Below are 20,096 nucleotides of genomic sequence, written 5' to 3' on the forward strand. Positions count from 1 at the left end.
TTTTGAAAATTAACAGTTCTCTTCCCCTTCCATGTATTGTATTCCTATTCCCCAGAAGCAACTACTTTACACTCTCTTAGATGTTTCTTTTGGTATTTGCTTTCCAATATCTGAGCAACAAATAATATTATTTCTTGATTTTCAGTTTTAGAGTACTGCCTATTGGCTTTTGCTGTAAGAGATATAAAATCTTTTAGCTATATTATATTTTGTATAATATGTTTTATTTTATATTTATATTATATTTTATATTATTTTATAACTATCACACTGAAATCTGAGGTTTTAACTCCTAAACTACCTCTACCCCCAACAACTACTCTCCATACACTCACCCTCCCTGCAGTCTCTCAACATTGCTATATCAAAATTTTTTAGATTAGTACTTAGTCATAATATTAATATTACTATGCAAATATTTTTCACCACTAAGCCATGCCATATAGGTCAAGCATATTCTCTTTCTCTCATACATATGATCATCATGGAGTTGATGTTTATTTTGTTTTGGTTTGTTTTGTTTATATTGTTGGTGCTTATTTTTCTGCCAATCAATCACAATTTTATACCCAAATTCTCTGTCAGAAATAATTCTCTCCTCAATTACATTTCAGGTATTCTACCATTTTCAGCCACTTAAAGACTATCCCCTGGGATCCTTTGTTCTACAGTTGCAACTGAGACCAGTTGCGCTGTACATTCACTATTTTGCTCTCATCCTTGACGCTTCTTTCACCATCTTCCCAGAGATTCCTTTTACCGCCTTGTATTGCAAGCCCTGTGACCCCCTTTGTGTTTGTTTACTCCTTTTAACTGTGGGAGTACATTCTTTAGTAGCACCAATGAATAAAAACGAGGTAAATTTTTTGAGATTTGAATGTTTAACATTTTCACCTGATTCATGGATATAGAATTCTAGGTGGAAAATCATTTTCTCTCAAAAATGTAAAAACACCATGCCATAATTTTCTAGCTTCCAGTTTAGCTGTGGAGTCTCAAAGTCACTTCGCCTTTTCCCAGGCAGTCAGCCACATAGTCTCATCACACATCAGGAGTGTCTCTTGAATTTGTTTTCTTCTCATTATGCCGCTGTCACTGCTCCAACCAAGACATGTGCCATCTCTTCTCTATACTGCTATGATAATCCTCTCATGGATTTCCCTGCATCTAGATTTCCCTTCTCCAACAGTTTTCTATTTCCAAACACACGTCTGATCACGCTTCTCCCGAGCTTAGAACTGGAAGGTGACTTTTTATTGCTTATTTTTTAGAATGGCAGCCAAGATCCTTCTCCTGGTCCCACTTTACGTTTATATCACCTCCCACTCCCAACCATCATTGTTCTCTTCCCTAACCACAGTGAAGAACATGATTTTCCACTTATCTACATCATACACGCTTTCATGCCTTGGAAGATCTTTGTGGAATGCCAAGCTGTCTGCCTTCTCTATCTGTTGAACTCCTACTTATTCCTAAAGACAACAATGTGGTGTAGAGAAAAAAGCACAGACTTTAGAACCCTAGCTTTAATACCAACTATATGCATGACCTTAGGCAAGTTAAATAATCTTTCTGAATATAATTCTTTATTTTTAAATTAGTAATAATATGCCTCCTTCATAGGACTGCTACAAGATTGAATGAAATGATGAATGTAAAGAAATTAGCATGGTGAGAGGCTTTTCATGAATAAATATTGGTTTTTATTTTCATTTATTCAATCTGACATCTTTTCTGTAGAAAACTGAATTCCCTCATTTTTATTCTCATTGCCAATTATCTTCACTCTCCTCTTACTCCCATTATTGTCCACTTCATAATAACATTTAAACTCTCTTATCTTAAAAAAAAAATTCAAGGTGCCAGCACTGTCACTGGTATGAAATATGTGCACAGACACTGGTGGACACTCCCCTGCAGCACCTACACCCCCCTGCGGCACTGCCACTGCTGGAATGACTGCCCAGAGGCTGGAACCTTTGCACCTGCTGGCGTCCCACAGCAGCCAACTAGAATGCATCCCACCACACTGCTATCACTACTGGCACATGTGAATGAGCATGGATTCCACTGCCACTGCCTGAAGAAGAGCGTTGGCTGGCACCACCCATCAGAGTGTTGTGACCAGTGGTCTGTGAACACCTCAGACCCTGCAGTGCAGCAGGTTTCTAAACTCCAGGGGCTGGAGAACAAAGTCAGCGTCCAATAGCAGCCCTCCAGAGCTACAGCATGCAGCCCAGGAATCCTGAGCTGAACGCTGGTCCCTTAAAATCTTCCAGAAATAAAACCAGTTGACTGAAATCATCTTATACCATAATCAAACCCCAAAGGACATCAAAGAGGACAAAAGAAAAAAAGTCCAAAAAAACAGCAATTTCAAAGGTTAAAAGAACACCAGCCCACAAAGATGAGAAAGAACTAGGGCAAGAACTCTGGCAAGTTGAAAAGCCTGAGTGTCTTCTTACCTCCGAACAATTGCACTAGTTCCCCAGCAATGGTGATTTGCCAGGCCAAAAGGACTAAAATGACAGAAATAGAATTTGGAATATGGATAGAAAAGAATATCACTGACATTTAGGAGAAAGTCAAAATCCAATCCAAGGAATCTAAGAATTAAATAAAATGATACAGAAGCTTATAAATAAAATGGCCATCATAAGAAAGAGACAAACACATCTGATAGAGCTGGAAAACTTACTACAAGAATTTCATAATGTAATCACAACTATTGAGAGCAGAATCAACCAAGCTGAGAAAAGAGTATCAGAGCTCAAAGACTGGCTCCCCAAAATAACTCAGTCAGACAAAAATAAAGAAAAAACAATAAAGAAGAATGAATGATAAAATATGGGATGATGTAAATAGACCAAATCTATGACTCCTTGACATCCCCGAAAGAAAGGAAGAGAAACTGGGCAATTTGGAAAACATATTTCAGGGTATTATCCATGAAAATTTCCCCAATCTTGCTAGAGAGGGCAACATTGAAATTAGGAAATGCAAAGAATCCTTGCAAAATGCTACACAAGAAGACCATCCCCAATATACATAGTCATCAGATTATCCAAGGTCAAAATGAAACAAAAAATGCTAAAGACAGCTAGAGAGAATGAGTAGGTTACCTACAAAGGGAAGCCCATCAGGCTAACAGCAAACCTGTCAGCAGAAACTCTAGAAGCCAGAAGAAATTGAGGGCTTATAATCAGCATTCTTAAAAAAATTTCCAGCCAGGAATTTCATGTTCAGCCAAACTAAGCTTCATAAGTGAAGGAAAAATAAGATCCCTTTTGGACAAGCAAATGATAAGGGAATTAATTACCACCAGACCTACCTTACAAGAAGCCCTGAAAGGGACTGCTAAACAGAAGGGAATGACTACTACCAGCCACTACAAAACACAGATTTAAGAAACAGCTCAGTGATACTATAAAGCAACCACACAAACAAGTCTGTGTAATAACCAGATAACAACATGATGACAGGATCAAATCCACACATATCAATATTAACCTTTAATGTAAATGGACTAAATTCCCCCAATTAAAAGGCACAGAGTGTCAAGCTGGATAAAGAAGAAAAACCCAATGGCATGCTGTCTTTGAGAAACTCATCTCACATGCAATGACACCCATAAGCTCAAAGTAAAAGGATGAAGAAAAACCTATCAAGCAAATTGAAAACAGAAAAAATACAGGGTTGCCATTCTAATTTCCAGCAAAACAGACTTTAAAACAACAAAGATCAAAAAAGACAAAGAAGGGCATTACATGATGGTAAAGTGCTCAATTCAACAAGAAGACCTAACTGTGCTAAATATATAGGCACAGAAGCACCCAGATTAATAAAGCAAGTTCTTACAGACCTATGAAAAGACTTAGATAACCACACAATAATAGTAGGAGACTTCAACACCTCACTGATAGTATTGGACAGATCATCAGGGCAGAAAAGTAACAAACATATCTGGGAGGGACCTGAACTCAACACTTGACCAAGTAGACTTAATAGACATCTACAGAACTCTCCACCCCAAAACAACAGAATATACATTCTTCCCATCTGTATGTGGCACCTACTCTAAAAATCACCACACAATTGGGCAGGAAATTTTTCAAAAAACTGAAATCATACCAACCACACTCTCAAACTATAGTGCAATAAAAATAGAAATCAATGCTAAGAAAATCACTCAAAACCTTACAATTACATGGAAATTAAACAATCTGCTCCTGAATGACTTCTGGATAAATAATTAAATTAAGGCAGAAATCTAGAAATTATTTGATACTAATGAGAAAAAAGGTACAACATACCAGAATCGCTCAGACACAGCCAAAGCAGTATTAAGAGGGAAGCTTATAACATTAAATGTCCACATCAAAAGGTTAGAAAGATCCCAGATTAACAATCTAACATCACAACTAGAGGAATTTGGGCCAGGTGTGGTGGCTCACGCTTGTAATGGCTCACGCTGGTAATCCCAGCACTTTGGGAAGCTGAGGTGGGCAGACCACTTGAGGTCTGGAGTTCAAGACCAGCCTGGCCAACACAACAAAACCCCAGCTCTACTAAAAATACAAAAATTAGCTGGGTTTGGTGGCACATGCCCTAATCCCAGCTACTCAGGAGGCTGAGGCAGGATAATTGCTTGAACCTGGGAGGCAGAGGTTGCAGTAAACTGAGATCATGTCACTGCACTCCAGCCTAGGTGACAGAGATTCCATCTCAAAAAAAAAAAAAAAGACCAGAGTAATTAGAGAAAAAAGAGCAAACAAACCCTAAAGCTAGCAGAAGACAAGAAATAATCAAAATCAGGCCAGGAATGATGACTCATGCCTATAATCTCAGCACTTTGGGAGCCTGAAGCAGGAGGATTGCTTGAACCCAGAAGTTTGAAAACAGCCTGGGCAACATGATGAGACCCCATCTCTACCAAAAAAAAAAAAAAAAAAAAAAAAATTAAAAAACGAAAGAATCCAACTCAGAGCTGAACTGAAGGAAATTGAAATGCACAAAATTATGCAAAATATCAATGAATCCAAGAGCTTTTTCTTTGAAAGAATTAATAAGATAGACTCAAGCTAGACCAATAGAAAAAAAAAGAGACCAAAAAAAAAAAAATCCAAACAAACACAATCCAAAATGACAAGGGAGATGTTACCACTAACCCCACAAAATACAAAAACCTTCAGAGACTATTATGAGCATCTCTATGCATGTAAGCCAGAAAACCTAGAAGAAATGGATAAATACAGTCTCCCAAGATTGAACAAGGAAGAGAATAAATCTCAGAACAGATCAGTATGAGTTCTAAAATTGACTCAGGATTAAGTAAAAAGCCTACCAACCAGAAAAAGCTCAGGATCAGATGACACTTAGCCAAATTCTACCAGATGTATAAAGAAGATCTGGTACCATTCCTACTGAAACTATTCCAAAAAAATTGAGGAGGAGGGACTCCTCTTTGACTTCATAACCAAGTAGGCTTCATTCCTGGGAGACAAGGTTGGTTCAACATACACAAATCAATAAATGTGATTCACCAAATTAACAGAATTAAAAGCAAAACCCATATGTTCATCTCAATAGATGTAGAAAAAGCTTTCCATAAAATTCAACACCACTTCATGATAAAAACCCTCAAGAAACTAGACATCAAAGGAACATACCTCAAAATAATATGAGCCATCTATGACAAACCCGCAGTCAACATACTGAATGTGCAAAAGCTGGAAGTATGCCCCCTTGAAAACCAGAACAAGATAAGGATGCCCTGTCTCAACATTCCTATTCAACACAGTACTAGAAGTCCTAGCCAGAACAATCAGGCAAGAGAAAGAAACAAAAAGCATCCAAATAGAAAGAGTAGAAGTCAAACTATCCCTGTTTGCAGAGGATATGGTTCTCTTCCTAGAAAACCACACAGTCTCTGCCCAAAAGCTCCTTGATTTGATAAACAACTTCAGGCAAGTTTTGGGATATAAAATCCATGTACAAAAATCAGTAGCATTCCTGTATACCAACAACGTCCAAGCTCAGAGCCAAATCAAGAATGCAATTTTATTACAATAGCCACAAAAAGAATAAAATACCTAGGAATACAGATAACCAAGGAGGTAAAAGATCTCTACAATGAAAATTACAAAATACTGCTTGAAGAAATCAGAGATAACACAAACAAATGGAAAAATACACCATCCTCATGCATAGGAAGAATCTATATTGTTAAACTGGTCATAGTGCCTAAAACAATGTACAGATTCAATGCTATTCCTATCAAATTGCCAATATCATTCTTCACAGAATTAGAAAAAACTATTTTGAAATTCCAATGAAACCAAAAAATAGCACAAATAGCCAAGGTAATACTAAGCAGAAAGAACAAAGCTGGAGGCATGACATTTCCCAACTTCAAACTATACTACAAGGCAACAGTAACCAAAATACCATGGTACCGGTATAAAAGCAGACACATAAGCCAAGGAAACAGAATAGAAAGCCCAGAAATAATTTCACACACCTACAATCATCTGATTTTCAACAAAGCTGACAAAAGCAATCAATAGGGAAAAGACCCCTATTCAATAAATGGTGTTGGGATAACTGACTATCTATATGCAGAAGACTGAAACGGGACAACCCCTTCCTTACCCTACATACAAAAATCAACTCAAGATGTTTAGATTAAAACCTAAAAAAAACTCTGGAAGATAACCTAGGAAATACCATTCTGGACATAGACTTGGCAAAGATTTCAAGATGAAGACACCAAAAGCAATTGCAGCAAAAACAAAACTCAACAAATTGGATCTAATTAAATTAAAGAACTTCTCCACAGCTATCAATACAGTAAACAGGCAACCTACAGAATGAGAGAAAGTATTTGCAATCTATGCATCCAACAAAGATCTAACATCCAGAAACCATAAGAAACTTAAATAAATTTACAAACAAAAGCAAACAACCCCATTAAAAAGTGAGCAAAGGATATGAACAGACACTTTTCAAAAGAAGAAGCTGTGTATGGTGGCTCACACCTGTAATCCCAGCTCTTCAAGAGGCTGAGGCAGGTGGACCCCTTGAGACCAAGAGTTTGAGACCAGTCTGGACAACATGGTGAAACCCCATTGCTATAGAAAATACAAAATTAGCCAGGCATGGTGGTGTGCATCTGTAATCCCAACTACTATGGAGGCTGAGGTGGGAGGATTACCTGATCCTTGGAGGTCGAGGCTGCAGTGACACCTGATCATGCCACTGCACTCCAGCCTGGGTAACAGAATGAGACTGTGTCTCAAAAAAAAAAAAAAAAAAAAAACAAAACAGACATATGCATGGCCAGAAAGCAATGCTCAACACCACTAATCATTAGAGAAATAAAAAACCACAATGAGATACCATCTCACACCAGTCAGAATGGCTACTATTAAAAAATCAAAAAATAATAGATACTGGCAAGGTTGTTGAGAAAATGGAACACTTATACACTGCTGGTGGTAATGTAAGTTGGTTCAGCCATTATGACCAGTTTGATGATTTCTCAAAGACCTTAAAACAGCATTACTATTCAATCTAGCAATCCCATTATTGGGTATATACCCAAAGGAATATCAATTGTTCTGCCATTAATACACATGCACGTGTATGTCCATGGCACCACTGTTCACAATCGTGAAGACATGGAATCAACATAAATGCCCATCAACAGTAGACTAGATAAAGAAATGTGGTACATATACACCATGAAATACTATGCAGCCATATAAAAGAATAAGATCTTTGCAGTACCATGGATAAAGCAGAAGGCCATCATCCTAAGCAAACTAACACAGGAAAAGAAAAACAAAAAAACAGGGAAGGTCTCAATAGGATGTCCTACTGTGACCTCCCTTTGTGGGATATCAATTTGGTGGATTCATGCTCCCAATAACACTGATACGAAATTGCCGTCTGGAGAGTTAGACTAAAAGAAATAATGCACATATTCATCTCTTTGACTCATTTTCCTTTGATTTTGTATATTAAGAGACTAGTTTGTTCTTGTTTCTGGTTTTGCTGTTTGTTCATTTGCCTGTTGGTTTGCTGTTTGTTCATTTGCCTTTGAACACAAAATTTGTTTCAAAAAATTCCAAGGCAATAGAATCAGCACCTTCTTACCATATCTTATCTGCCACTAACGATCTGTCTGGGCCAACTTGGATGCCTTGAACAAGCTCAATGGCTTACTCATCAGGAACACATTTTCCTGCTAGGATACTGATAAACCATCAGCAGTTCAATTGATCTTAACTTCCCCAGTCTAATTCCAAGGAAATTTACCCACATTGACTACTTGCAAAAGGCCATTTAACTACTCAAAGACAGTGAAATTGGTATAGAAACACTTTGCAGGAAATCAACGTAAACCTAAAAAACCATCCAGTCACAGTTAAAGACTTGGCTCTGTGTAATTCCAAACCTGAAGTTCCTATTTTCCAACCTCTTGGTTTTCTTTTCTGCTAAAGGATTAAGACGAATAAGTGATAGAATGAGAGACAGAGACAGGGAGACAGAGGTATTTTTTAAAATAATTTTCAAATAAAAATCATGAATAGAATTATGAAAATTGTATATTTACTAAAGAATTGCAATGTGACATCCCACTTCAGACTCCTGATCTTCAGTCCCTTTATTCCAAATATTCAAATTTCATTAGAAAATAACAATTCCAAAATCCAAAATTCTCCAATTAACATGTACTTAAAATTACTAGATAATACGAAATTTGAAGACAGATTTTGCCCCATTAAATGTTCTCAGCTTTTGTACTCTCTGTCATGGTGCATAATTTGAACTTTAAAATTTCTATGGAAAAGCTAATAATCTATTAAGATAAAAACTCACCTAAGTTTTGCAGCCAAGGACATTGAGGTATGCACATTCTATTCTGTAGAAGAGAAATAAAAGTTTTACAATATTCACTAGAAGGAACACAGTGAAAAACAAGCTGCACGAAACTAATCCCCCCAACCTACAAAGAAATACGGACAATTGAGGCTTAATAGTGGCAGTCATGAAGAAACAAGGTCATGTCAAATTTACAATGGTAACAATTTTTAAGGGAACTCTGAAAATTCATTGATTGTATTAGAAGAGTATTGTTTATGTGGTCCTCATTGTCCAGGGTGGAAATCAAAAGCTCAGTTTACTAGGGGTCTCCACATTGACACCACCCTCTCTTCTCTACCCATTCCCACCCCGTAACTATACACAAGCATTTCTAGGCTTCCAACATAGCCGGGTTTCATGGTGGGATGAAAGTATCATTCCAAACTCACAGTTATTCAGGAACAGTGAGAAGCCTCAAATCGCCAGTTTCTCATTGCCCCAGACCAAAGCCTTAGATTCCTCCTCTGTCCCAGGAAACTATACTGCTTGGGCAACTTGAGGGTGTAGATACACTGCATTTGGATCTCAACCATTGTGCTTGGTAGTTGCTCTCCCCATTCAGAGTTCCCAGGTCACTCAGTGGTGGCGTGTCCCAACATCACTTTCTCAAACCATCTGTAGAGGCAGCACCTGCTAATTCCCTGCTGAGATTTCTATTGGCAAGGCTTGCTCCAAGCACTTGTTCAAAGCTCTGGGAAATTGCATAATATTGAGTTAACTTTCTAACTGCACTTTCTGCTCCTGTCTGTGGTTCTTTAAGGTAAGGTACATTTTCATTCATCTTCTATTGAGTGAAATTCGTATAGAATTTGAGTTTCCTTAATGGCCCTCACAGACAGCAGCAACATAGAGCTTATCAGTCACCTCTGTTGGGATAGAATGCTGTATTATAGTCCCTTGCTGTTGGAAGGGTAGTCTGAGGACCAGTAGCATTGGTATCACCTGGGGGTTGAATAGAAGTGCAGAATCTCATCCCCCACCTCAGCCCCATTAAATCAGAATCTGTATATTATCAAGAACTCAATGTGATTCATATGCACATTAATGTTTAAGAAGCATGGCATGCTGGTGGGGCTATGGAGAAATAAGAACACTTTTACACTGTTGTTGGGAATGTAAATTAGTTCAACCATTGTGAAAGACAGTGTGGCGATTCCTGAAAGACCTAGAACCAGAAATACCATTTGACCCAACAATCCCATTATTAGGTATATACCCAAAGGAATGTAAATCATTCTATTATAAAGATACATGCACACATATGTTCATTGCAGCACTATTCACAATAGCAAAAACATGGAATCAATCCAAATGCCCATCAATGATAGACTGGATAAAGAAAACGTGGTACATATACACCATGAAATACTATGCAGTCATAAAAAGGAACGAGATCATGTCCTTTGCAGGAACATGGATGGAGCTGGAAGCCATTATCCTCAGCAAACCAACAGAAACAGAAAACCAAACACCACATGTTCTCATTTATGAGTGGGAGCTGAACAATGAGAACATGTGGATACAGGGAGGGGAACAACACACACTGGGGCCTGTTGTGGGGAGGTAGGAGGAGGGAGAGCATCAGGAAAAATAGCTAATGCATGTTGGGCTTAATACCTAGGTGATGGGTTGGTAGGTACAACAAACCACCATGACACACGTTTACCTATATAACAAACCTGCACATCCTGCACATGTACCCCAGAAATTAAAATAAAATAAAATGAAGTGTGGCAAAAAAATGTTTATTCCTGTGCATTCCACTTACATATGAAACAAAGGAACATACATCCAAAACTCCTTTTGGAAATAGCCCTTGCTTCTATCTAGTAAATTTCCAAGGGAAATGCATAATAAAACATTCTAATATGTGCGGGATATACCTAAATGAGGAATCCCTTGAGGCTAATCAATGGTTTTCTGTGCAAAAAAGGAAATCAATGGCATTTGATATGAGCTGATTTAACTTGCAAATGATATGGCATATTTATGCAAATAATAGCAAGTAGGCACCTAGTCTTCTCTACCAAAACCCACACTTTATGTCACACCTGATTTTTGTTTCATACTCATGGAACTGTTTATGATGACACTTTCAGGAAACTGTTCCTAGTGAGAGGAAGAAAATCTGAAAATGATTTTTAATATTCTTTGTGAGTTACCTGTAATAGTTCTTCAATAAAAGCCAGAAATTTTGCAAATTTGCCTTTTACCTCAATATCCCTCACTGGTATTAACTATGATAAGAATAACCCAGCATATAAATCACTCAGTTTCATCTCTACTCAGCATCTTTAGTGAAAGGGCCTAAAAGGCTGAATGTTTAACAAGCACCAGCATGATTCTTAGCAACAAGGAATTTTGAAAAACTTGGCAAGTTGTTCCACACTTGAGAGGGTATCAGATTCACTAGTATTCACTCTGTTAAAAAGATCAGGTTTCTGGATCCCAGCCTGATTCAGTAGATTGATGGAGAACCACAGGATCAGCATTTTAAAAAAAAATAGCCCAGGTGATGCTCAGTGAAATATTCCAAGAACCACCCCTTGAAGGTCATTGCATAGGGGGATTACCCTACTGCAAATTTGTCCCCATCCTGTTCTCTGGGACGAAAGCCACTCTCAAGTCATAGTCTACTGGATCATATTTCCCATGGTTATGGTTCAGACCTTTACAGCCCAATTTAACACAAAATGTGTTCTTGCCTCAATGACGTTACTAACTAGTTCCCTGTAATTTTCCTATCAACAACTAAACTCCCTACCAGTCCGTTAGATCCTCAGTAGCTAAGGTTCCTGTCCTCAAAGCCCAAATTACCCTGATAAGGTCATGGAAAAATTCTTCCGGCTCTATCCAATGCCAGCTTCTTGAGCAGAACTGTGCTGTCTACCTGCTGCCTGCGACTGGGGATCCTTGTTCATTGTTGTGATCTTTTCTTTGTTTCATTGATCAGAGGTTTTCATATTTATTTTTAGCCATGAAACTTTTCCAAGAAAAATCTTACTTGGAACTCCAGTAGAATATCAACCAAGCAAAACTGCTCTGAGCTAGTGGAACAAAGGAAAGTGAAGGTAGAATCTAAGTAGGCATTCTTCCCCCTCCCCAATGCATACATGCCTGCACACAGTCACATCCCCATTCACCCATTTACACACACACAACTATTTGCTCACATTTATGCACAGTTGCATTTGCACACTCCTGTTCAATCACACTTACACATACACAATCACATGTATATCCCCATTTATACAAATACACTCACATGCACACACCTTATTTGCTCACATTTACATACACACACACACACACACACACACACACACGACTCTGAGGCAGTTCTGCAGAACTTTGTGAATCTATGGAACACAGTCTGAAAATCTCTACTCTGAGTCATGGATTCAATTTTTTAGGCATTGTCTTATTGGACTGCCTTTCCAGGCTTGAATTCCTGACTTTAAATCTACCTTCAAAAGATAAAATGTCTCTTCTTGAAAAACAACTAATGAAATTAGCTCCCGTGTTTACACTTCCAGTTCCATCTTACTCTACAGATTGGGTAAAAGTTCCCGTCCAAACAATTCCTGTTCAGACCTACTCAACCATTTATCAAGTTTGGGCTGTTATATGCTCAAAAATATTTTCTGGAAAAATAATTTAACAAATTAAAGTTAGAAATCATTATGTGCAACTGAAATACCTAGTATTTAATGCTTTGGTACTATTATAAATTATGCTTTTTTAAAATTTAAATTTATATTTTTTCCATGCTAATATATTGAAATACAATTGATTTTTGCACAATGACTTTGTATCCTGCAATCTTGCCAGGCTCATTATTACTTTTAGTACCCTTTTGAAGATTCTTTAGACTTCTCTGCACAGGCAATCATGTTGTCTGCAAATATAAACATGGTTAGTTCTTCCTTTCCAAGCTACATGCTTTTTATTTATTTTGCTTACATAATTGCACTGGCAAGGACCTCCAGTATGAGGTGGATTAGGAATGGTGAGAGCAGACATCCTTGTCTTGTTTTTAATATTAGAGGGAGAACATTCTATCATCAAGTATGATGTAAGCTCTAGGCCACCTTTTAGTGTATGCTCTTTATCTTATATAAGAAAGTTTCATCCTACCCCTGGTTTACATAAAGAGTTTTTATCATGGGGCAGGGCGGGGTGGCTCACGCCTGTAATCCTATCACTTTGGGAGGCCAAGGTGGGCAGATTGCCTGAACTCAGGAGTTTGAGATCAGTCTGGGCAACATGATGAAACCCTGTCTCTATTAAAAATAGAAAAAATTAGCCCGGCATGGTGGTACATGCCTGTAATCCCAGCTACTCTGGAGGCAGAGGTTACAGTGAGCCGAGATCGTGCACTGCACTCCAGCCTGGACTACAGAGTGAGACTCTGGCTCAAAAAAAAAAAAAAAAAAAAAGAGTTTGTATCATGAACAGGTGTTAAGTATTATCCAGAAGATCATATGGTTTTCCTGCTCCAAGCTGTTGATATGATGAAATTCATTGATTGATTTTTGCATATTGAATCAGCTTATACATCTGGTATAAACCCAGGTAGGTCATGATATATTATCCTTTTCATACAGCATTGGATTCATTTTGCTAGCATTTTCTCGAGAAAATGTGTTTTACATCTATGTTTATGAGTGATAATTGGTCTATCGTGTTCATTTTTTGAAATGTCCGTGTCTGGTTTTGGTATCACGGTAATGTTGGCCTTATAAAATGAACTGAGAAGCATTCTTTTCTTTTTTTTCTTTTTTTCTTTTTATTTTCTTTTTTTTTTTAGTTTTTGGAGACTGAGTCTCACTCTGTCACCCAGGCTGGAGTGCAGTGGTGTGATCTCAGCTCACTGCAACCTCTGCCTCCCAGGTTCAAGCGATTCTCCTGCCTCAGCCTCCTGAGTACGTGGGACTACAGGCGCCCGCCACCATGCAGGCTAATTTTTTGTATTTTTAGTAGAGACGGAGTTTCACCGTGTTAGCCAGGATAGTCTCTATCTCCTGACCTCGTGATCCGCCCGCCTCAGCCTCCCAAAGTGCTAGGATTACAGGTGTGAGCCACCGCACCCGGCCGAGGAGTGTTCTTTCACCCTCTATTTTCTGAAAGACTTTGGGTATAATTCTTTTTTTTTTTTTTCCCCTTAAATTTTTGGTATAACTCACAAGCAAAGACATCTGAGCCAGGAGTTTCCTTCATAAGAAGATTTTTAATTACTAACTCTGTTGCTTTACTTACGGTAGGTACATTCGTATTTTCCTCTTTCTTCTTGAGTTGGTAACAATAATTTGTTTATCTTTCTGGTAATTTGCCCATTTTATTTAAATTGTCAAATTTTTAAATTTAGTGTGTTCTAAGCTGCTATTTAATTTATTTAAGGTCTTTTGTCTATAAAGGGTTACTCTATTATAATAATAATGCTCTTTCTCAATTTTTTAAGAAAAGATGTAGAGTACATATATTTCATCATTACATTTGAGTATCTTGACTAAATTCACAGAAACTACATTTTCTTCTTTAAAAATGTATTTATTAGAGAAGAAATATATGTCTATTATAGAAAACCTACAAAATGATACAATCAAAATCTTATTCATTGATAAATACAGCACATCCTTCAATGCATATTCTCCCGGTATTTTTTCCTGTGAAAAACAGTTTTCACCAAAACGAAATCATGTTGAACAAAAGGCATTATCGGATGGTGGATTAGTTTCCTATTGTTGCTATAACAAATTATCACAACCTTAGTGGCTTAAAACAAAGACAACTTTGTAATTTTACAGTTCAGGAAGCCAGAAGTCCCAACGAGTTTTCCCGGGACCAAATTAAATTGTCAGCAGGGCATGCTGGAGACTCCAGGAAAGAATGTTTCTTTGTTTTTTCCATCTTCCAGGGGCTGCCTGGTTTTCTTAGGTCATGGCCCCTTTATCTGCTAAATGAGTAGATTTCAGCTCTTGTCACAAAAGGAAAAACACCAAAGGTAACCATGTGAGATGATACATATGGTAATTAGCTTTTCTATAGTAACCATTTTACTATCCACATGTAACCAATAACATCATGTGATATGCAAAATAAATTTTATTTTAAAGGCCACGAAATATTGTCAAGTTTTTGGCACCGATTTTTTTATAGTATTTCTTGATAATCATTTTAGTTTCTGCAGAGTTCATAGTTATGTCTCCTTTTTCATCCCTGGTTTTGCTAATATGTGGCTTTGCTCTTTAATCAGTCATTTTAGCTAAGGGTTTATCAATTTGTTGATCTCTTCAAAGAATCAACCTTTGCTTTTATAGATTTTCTCCACTGTTTTTCACTGTTGTTTTATTGATTTTCAGTGTAATCATTATTGCCTTTCTTCTGCTTCTTTGGTTTTAATTTACTCTTGTAATTTCTTAGAGTAGAAGCTCAGGTTATTGATTACAAGTATTTCTTCTTTTCTAGTTTGGTATTTAGTATATAAATTTCCCCCTGGGCAATGCTGTAACTCAGTCCTCAAGTTTTGATATGTTGTACTTTCATTTCATCTCATTCCTAATATTTTCCAATTTTCTCCAAAAATTCCTCTTTGACCATGGTTTAAAAGTGTCGTTTTAAATTCCCAGATATTTAAAAATTTTCCGTGTACTTTTCTGTAATTCATTTCTAGTTTATTTCCATCAGAGAGCACAGTTTGATTAATTTCAATTATTTTAAATATGCCAAGACTTGTTTTATGGTCCATCTTGAACTATCTTGGTGACTGTTACCTATGTGCTTGGAAAAAACATGTTTTCTGCTGTTGTTGGGTGGAGTATTCAATAAACATTAGATAAGCTGATTGATAGTGTTGTTCTGGAATTCTATAGCCTTACTGGTTTTCTGTGTACTTATAGCAATTCCTGGGAAAAATTATTGTTTATGTTTTCTTCCTTTTGCTTCTAACCTATCTATGTCTTGATATTTAAAGTGTAGGCATCATATAGTTCAGAATTATCTCTTTTTTAATTCAATTAGACAATATGTTAATTAATTTGTTCAGGTCACTTACATTTAATGTATTTATTGATATGGTTGAATTTAGGCGTACAATTTTATTATTTGTTTTCTCTCGTCTCTGACACTTTCCCCCTCAGTTTCTCTTTTCTGCCTTTTAAAAATTATTTGAGTATTTAAATATTCCATTTAGTTTATCTACTAGCTTTTGTTTATACCTCTATATAAATTTGTATAGTGGTTGCTCTAAGTTTTACTACATACATCTAACTTTTCATGGTTAGAACTAGAGTTCATAATTTAATATTTCAAGTAAAACATAGAAGCCTTCCTAATATATAGATGCCTTTATCCTCCCACTTACATTTGTCAAATGTAGCCTATCTACATACACTGAAAAGCAAATCAGAAAATGTAAATTTTGTTTTCAAGAGTAATGCAGACCTTAAAGAACTCAAGAGGAGAAAAACTCATTTTAATATTGACCTAGATATTTGTCACTTTTACTGACTATTCCTTATTGTTTCTCTTCATTCTAAAGAACTTTATTTCGCACTCATTTTAGAGCAGGTTTCTTAGTGATGAATTTTCTTAGCTTCACTTCATCAAAGATGTCTTATTTTGCCTTCATTTTTAAAAGAAAGTTTCTCTGGGAATTCTGGATTAATAGGTTTGCATTTTGTTTTCTGTCTTTTGTTACGTGTCACTGGCTTAATGATCTCAGAGATTTTTGTTCATTCAGATTGCATTTCCTCTTGCATGTAACATGTCATTTTTCACTAGTTTCTTTCAAGATATTTTTGTCTTTGTTTTTATTTTTGTCCTAACATTTTGACTATGATATGTCTGGGCACGGATTCCTTTGCATTCAATCATTTTGGGATTTGCTGAACTTCCTGAATCTGTAAATGTTTGTCTTCCTCCATATTTGGGGAGTTTTAAGCCATTATTACCTTAGACATATTCTCCCAATCAACCTTTTTCCTATCATTCTGAAACTCCAATGATACATTAGAATTTTTTATATTATTCTATAGGTGTGAGAAACTCTATTCATTAGTATCCTAATAAATTATTCTCCCTTTTCTTTGTATTGAATGATTTCTATTAATTTAGCTTCAAATTCACTGACTGTTTCTCATGCCCTTTCAGGAATTGGGTCTATCTCATGCCTATTTTACTTTTCATATTGTCTTTCACAGTTACGGAATTTTATTGCCTTCTTTTTTTTTTTTTTTTTTGGACAGGGGCTCTGTTGCCTGGGGTGGAGTTCAGTGCACAGTCTCAGCTCACTGAAATATCTGCTTCCCAAGCTCGAGTGATCCTCCCACCTCAACCTCCTGAGTAGCTGGGACTACAGATGCATGCCACCATGCCTGGCTAATTTTCGTATTTTTTATACAGATGAGGTTTCACCACGTTGCCCGGGCTGGTCTTGAACTCCCGGGCTCAAGCAATTCTCTCACCTCACCCTCCCAAAGTGCTGGCATTACACATTACACTCATAGGCTACTACTTTATTTGCCTTGTAATCATTTCTATTTCTCAGATTAGAATTTCTTTCTGTTCATTTCAAGTGTGTTTACCAATACTTTGTCTGATGCTTCCAACATTTATTTAAGCTAGAAATTTATTCAATGAATTATCTTTTCTCTTGAGAATTAGTCACTTTTTCCTGCTTCTTTCTTTATGGACTAATTCTCAATTACATCCTGGACATTTTAAAAATTATGTTGCATAAGCTTTAGGTTTTGATAAAAATCGATTGGGTTATGTTCATTTGTAGTAGCCAGCAATAAATGCAGTTGCATTTATAATGCATGTTCCATCTCACTTTTTGTGTTCAGTGATCTTAAACTCAGTTCTGCTGTCAAAGGCTGTGCTGTGCTTCTTCGGGTCTGTCCCGTAGATGCACTACTCAGGGATTAGCCTGAAACTTGGGCAATCTTCATTCATTTCTCAAGGCCTTTGCTATGTTTGTTTGGGTCTAGCTCTCAAATGTGCTGCTCAGAGATAAGCCTTGGACCTTTGTGGGTCCAGACACAGAATTACGCATTGTATTCTTCAGCCATCTGCTCTCGGTGATGCCCCCACACCCCCATACACTCATAGACTGTTGGTTTTTTTATTTTTTTCTCTGTTTGCTCTGACTGAGAAGACAAGACTTCTCTCTGAGTTTTAGCTGTTTGCACTGACAATTTCATGCTTCTCTGTCACTGAGGCCTGCCGTCAAAGCAAAACAAGAGAAAAAAAAAGAAAGAAACACAACAGACATCTGCTCACATTATTCAGACTACAGGGACAGCTTTTTCTACTCCTTTAAGGTAAATAAATAAGGTTGCTCTTGGAGTTTTCACCTCCAATTGTACCTCCATTGCATAGTTCAGGACTATAAGAGTGAAGAACAGGCCAGGCGCGGTGGCTCACACCTGTAATCCCAGCACTTTGGGAGGCCAAGGTGGGCAGATCACCTGAGGTCAGAAGTTTGAGACCAGCCTGACCAACATGGTGAAACCTCGTCTCTACTAAAAATACAAAAATTAGCCGGGCATGGTGGCAGGCACCTGTAATCCTAGCTCCTCGGAAGGCTGAGGCAGGAGAATCGCTTGAACCAGGGAGGTGGAGGTTGCAGTGAGCCGAGATTGTGCCATTGTACTCCAGCCTGGGGGACAAGAGTGAGACTTTATCTCAAACAAACAAAAAAAAGGGAAGAACAACAGCAGCAAAAACACAGTCCCTTAAGGTTCACTTCTCCAGTGTTTTACTGTATTCCACAACGCTCTATTTTTCTTGACTGTTAAGTAACTTCAGATAGTTGATTTTTAGTTGTCATCAGTGGAGGAGACACGCTTGCATTATTTCACCTTGGACAACACCAGAAGCCAGAGGAATCTATAAATAAAACTTAATATACATGGCCCCACATGAAATACCAGGTTATCATAGGTCTTAATTAATCTAGTTCTAAAGTGTAATGACCCTGGATCACAACTTTATTGAAAACTTCTAACAGCCCGGTTATTAAATATAAGTTTCAGAGAACAATATAAGAACGTACTAGAAGATACTCCCCAAGATGATTTTGGTAATGCTCAAGCATCTTGAATCATTTTCCAAAGGTTTTAGGAAGAAAAAAAAAAAACCTAAGACAGGCTGTGCCTTAATCCTCTCATACCTTAATTTCACAATTTGTGTGTATTTTGCAGGAAATCAAATCCATCCACATCTAATCCCTTAAACTTTCATCAACCAAACATTGCTTTTTAGAGCCATTTGATATTTTAGACCTTAGTAGAGGTTGTTTTTTTCTTCCTTATAAAAACAGGAAGTGGTCATCTGGCAAAAGTAAATTTACTTGAAAATTGTAAGTTGGTCATGCTGAGTTCACAACTTCAAATGCATGGTTCATGGGCACATTCTTGACTTGGCAACACTAACCTATTTGCTTCCTTCAGTCCTAAAAATCACCTAGTATTAGATGTATTTACAGAAATTAGAAATCATTAATCTTTTTTTTTTTTTTTTTGGAGTCTCGCTTTGTCCCACAGGCTGGAGTACAATGGTGCAATCTCAGCACACTGCAACCTCCGCCTCCCGGGTTCACGCTATTCTCCTGCCTCAGTCTCCCGAGTAGCTAGGATTACAGGCGCCTGCCACCATACCCAGCTAATTTTTGTATTTTTAGTAGAGACGAGGTTTCACCATGTTTGTCAGGCCGGTCTCAAACTCTTGACCTCAGGTGATCCACCTGCCTCAGCCTCCCAAAGTGCTGGGATTATAGGCGTGAGCCACCGCACCCAGCCCATTAGTCTTAAAGGTAGTCATAACTATCATTTTTTATAAAGGAAAGGGATTGGGTGGGCACTGAGGAAAAAGCATAGGAAATTTTCATTGAATATAAAAGCTGAAACAATCTGAGTAAAATAAATAACACAACACAGTTGACCTTTGAACAGCACAGGGATTAGGGATGCTGACCACCCATGCAGTTGGAAATCCAAGTGTAACATTTGACTCCCTAAAAACTTAACTACTAATTGCCTACTGTTGACTGGCTGGAAGCCTTAGCAATAACAAAGATAGTAGATTAACACATATTTTGTGTGTGTATGTGTATATATAATATACTGTATTCTTACAATGAAACAAGTTAGAGGAAAGAAAATGTT

The 20,096-nt window shown here is 37.3% G+C and overlaps 1 protein-coding gene across 5 annotated transcripts in view; it reads right to left on the bottom strand.

Moving 5' to 3' along the window:
- The window catches only part of KCNJ16 (potassium inwardly rectifying channel subfamily J member 16), a 541,663-nt gene that overhangs the window by 443,463 nt on the left and 78,104 nt on the right, over positions 1–20,096 (bottom strand). For 3 of the 5 annotated variants that reach the window (XR_007720474.1, XR_007720475.1, XM_050765623.1), the window contains one exon: positions 8,884–8,926. The gene's annotated coding sequence lies outside the window, so the exon portion shown is untranslated. Of the gene's footprint in view, positions 1–8,883; positions 8,927–20,096 lie in introns of those variants that run through there. The other 2 variants (XM_050765621.1, XM_050765620.1) reach the window with 1 other exon arrangement.

The sequence above is a fragment of the Macaca thibetana genome, chromosome 16 (genome assembly GCF_024542745.1).
Source record: "Macaca thibetana thibetana isolate TM-01 chromosome 16, ASM2454274v1, whole genome shotgun sequence".
Classification (NCBI taxonomy): domain Eukaryota; kingdom Metazoa; phylum Chordata; class Mammalia; order Primates; family Cercopithecidae; genus Macaca; species Macaca thibetana.